This window comes from Octodon degus, unplaced genomic scaffold (assembly GCF_000260255.1).
Source record: "Octodon degus isolate 3935 unplaced genomic scaffold, OctDeg1.0 scaffold00240, whole genome shotgun sequence".
Classification (NCBI taxonomy): Eukaryota; Metazoa; Chordata; class Mammalia; order Rodentia; family Octodontidae; genus Octodon; species Octodon degus.
In genome coordinates this window covers 1,669,629-1,673,170 of record NW_004524816.1, presented here as the reverse complement: position 1 = coordinate 1,673,170, position 3,542 = coordinate 1,669,629, and positions in this window count along the sequence as shown.

The following is a 3,542-nucleotide window of genomic DNA, read 5'->3' as shown; positions in this document are numbered from 1 at the left end:
GAACAGGGAGTGGGCTATAGGTGTTGGCAGCAACTATGGCAGCCAACAAGGGCGCCAAGGCAGAGCTCTCAGGAAGAATGGACCTCTATTTTTTTTCCTTTTTTTTTGAGATGTAGGGAGCAGTTTGGTTTTATTTTTTTAACTCCATAGAAGCCTCTTTTCTGGTAGTTAGGGACTTTGTGTTTGTGCTAATTAGTTCCCAGTCCATCTCCCTACAGTGTATGTTGTGTATGCTTGAACAATGGCACAACAGACAAAGGTGGTGCCGCTCAGTGAGAGGCCGTTCAGATGTCCACGTGGTTTCAGCCCTTGTGGGGACGCAGGCAGGAGGTAGTTAAGGAGGGTGTGAGGCCTCTCTCATGCCATATGTCAATTGCTACAGAGTTGTGGATGAGGGCCCAAACACCACTGTGTCCAGTGCTTCCCAGTCGTGGTGCGCAGATGGAGTAGCCATTGCTTGTGCTGTTTGGCACAACCCCACTTTCATTGAGAGTGGCTTTAACAAGAGTTGATAAAGTTCTTCTGCTCAAACTGAGCAGGACTGACAGACTGACTTATGGGGGTGTCCCTGGAGATCTTACCAGAATCAGGCAGGCAGATTGTATCCTTTTCCCTCTGGGGTCTACTGTGAGTCGCTGGAGTGGGGATCCAGGAGTCCTCCTCCAGACCACCAAGGGGACTTCAGAAATCTTGAGTGTGCCCCTTCCCATTGGGGGCTGGAGCAGTCCTTCCTCTGTGTGAGAAGGCCATGATTGGTGACCAAAGAGGTCAGCATGGTCACATGCTGACCAGCACACCTGATGCAATGCCGCAGAAATAGCAAGAAGACACCCAGGGTTGGGAGGTGGATTTATTTATGTTAATGGGCACTGATCAAGGTGATTTGCAGAATGTCAGGCCCTGATCTCTGTGGTCTACAGTTTTTGTATGATGCAGAAGCAGGAAGAACGAAGGCGAGACCCAGCAGCCTGGCAGTTCTTCTGATCAGCTGGCAGGGTGAGATCACTGGTTACAAGGGAAGATTAATGATCTTAGTCATGAAGTCATGAAGCCTGGTGCAACAGTACTGTTGGGCCTCCTGCATGTTCAGTTATGCCCTCAAGGTTACAGAGGTGGAGAAAGCAGTCATAAAGCCATGAAGCAGTTGCAGAGCTAGGCACGTTCACAAGTCCAAAGTTTAAAAAGAACAATTTCTCTTGCAATTTTCCCTTTTCATACATAATCCCCTTGTGTAAGTATGCATAGTCTCTATGCTTCTCTAGAGACCCCATTCAGTACCAATGTTGGTACCAGGAGTGGTTCTAAAGAAACAAAATTGTGGACCAGGTTAGCAGTTCCTGGAGTTGACTCTAATTTGATGAGACCTAAAGTTGCCATCATCTTCTGACAATGTAGAGTATTAATAATTTGTGGCATGGGCTATTTAAAATAATGTGACACATATTCATGTGATTATCTTTTCTACTTGTGAGAAGGAATTTGATGACTGTGTATAATACTTCTGAATACTTTTGAAGGACTAAGCAACACAGTGCTGTTGCCTGCTTGCTTTCAGCACCTCTGGACAAGGTAATAAAGCTCAAAGACTCAAGTTCCCAGTCCTGTATGTGCATAAACAAGCTACATGCTTCTAAAGGTGTCCTCAGGGCAGTCTTCTGGCTTGTAGCATGGTGCTGAAGTTGTTGAAAAACCACGCTCAAGCCCTCAGCACGGCACAATTGAATGCTTAGCCTCTGTGGATGTCTGCATTTCAAGTGAATGTAGAGATCAGAAAAGATCCATAAATTGGGATGGAGATGTTTAAGGGGCACCCGAGGAGTCTGGGGACAGTGAGCTCCTAAATTTTGGTGAGATTATTTTGCAAGAGGAAGAGCTTTCCCATGCTTCGTGGCAGAGGCATCTCTGTGGCCACCTGCTGTGGTACTGGCTTGCTCATCCCACCTCAATGAACCGATGTCACGCTGCCTGTGCAGGCGGTGATGACCTTCCCTGGCACAGGTCCTTAGGATGCTCCTTAGGATGGACCCTACCACCCACTTCTGCCTCTAGGCCTAAAACCACATTCAAATCCCAGAAAGCTTCTAAATGTAGTATACAAGAGTGACACAGGAAGATATGCCACATTCCTGAAGAACTTCCGTTTCTAATTCATAGTAACAGAAGCCTGGGAACATACATGGAAATAAATTTCAAGGGCATAAGATAATGGTGGGAGAAGTATAACCCTGAACGCACCTGAATTTTTTGATATGGGTTCATTAAGCAAAATCTACATTCAGTGTTGCGACTATGAACTTTTTTTGTGGGGGTGGAGATTGGGCCAGGCAGGCATTGTGCCACTGAGCTATCTCGCTGGCTCAGTTCAAAAACTGTTAAAAAAATCTATTCTAATAGTTTATTTGGCTGGTTGGCTGAAATATGGATAAAGAGCTGACCCATTGTGAATGAGAAGGCACAGGTAACTTGCCCAAAGAAATGGTCCAAATATTCCTGGTTCCTATGCCTTCTGTCTCCCAGAATTTGTCTCTCGCCTCATGGCAATGCTTTGTGATCACAGAAGAAGAAAGAGGGGAATCATTTACAGATGATCATTTACATTCACAGAATCATTTACAGATGATTCTGCACACTGTGCAGGCACCACTCAGAAGCGAACAGCTGCAACACTCAATGCCTTTCTTGGAGATACTGCGCAAGCACAGTGGTGAAAAGAAGTCTTGAGAGTGGACACAACTTTGGGCAGATCACCTGTTAGCACACTTTCCTTGGAAGAAAAAAGTAGCCAGATAGACTGTAGCTAATGGCCTGGCTGGGTACTCAGGGACTTGGGCATGACTGGAACACTGAGGGCAAGCGCATGCAGAGTAAGTGGCTAGACCTCTTCATCTAGGCTAAGTGTGTGAAGAAATTTGCATTTCATGTAAATGTTCACCAAGAGGTCACCTCAGCAAAAGAGGACTTGATGACCAAGTGGACAGGATGAGCCATTCTGGGGACAACAGTCCATTGTTGACCCCTGCCCTTGCCCATGGGCTCAGGAACAAAGGTGCCATGGTGACAGAGAAGCACGTGATGTGTGAGCAGAGCAACATGGAGTTCCCCCTACCAGGGCTGACCCAGCTGTGGCACCTGCTGAGTGCCAGATCTGCCAGCCTCAGAGACCCACTCTGAGTCCCTTACTTAGTCCCTTTCCTAGGGCAGTTGGTCTGTGACCTTGTAGCAAGCTATGATGGAATAACAAAACTTTGCCCACTTATGCTAGGTACAGATTTGCCTTTTCTACACATAATTATTCAGTCAAAAGTACCATCTGTGAGCTTCTAGAATCCCACATTTACTGTCATGGTATTTTGTATACAACAGCGCTGCTGAGCAAGGAACATGCTGCATGACCAGAGTAGCATGCAGTGGGCTTGTGCTTGCGGTTCTCTGGTCTTGCCATGCTTCCAGCAGCCAGAGGCAGCTGGGTTGTCAAAATGGTGAAGTGGCTGTGTAACTGGCCATGTCGTACGTGTCATTTCTGATGCAGCTTGTTCTCTGAG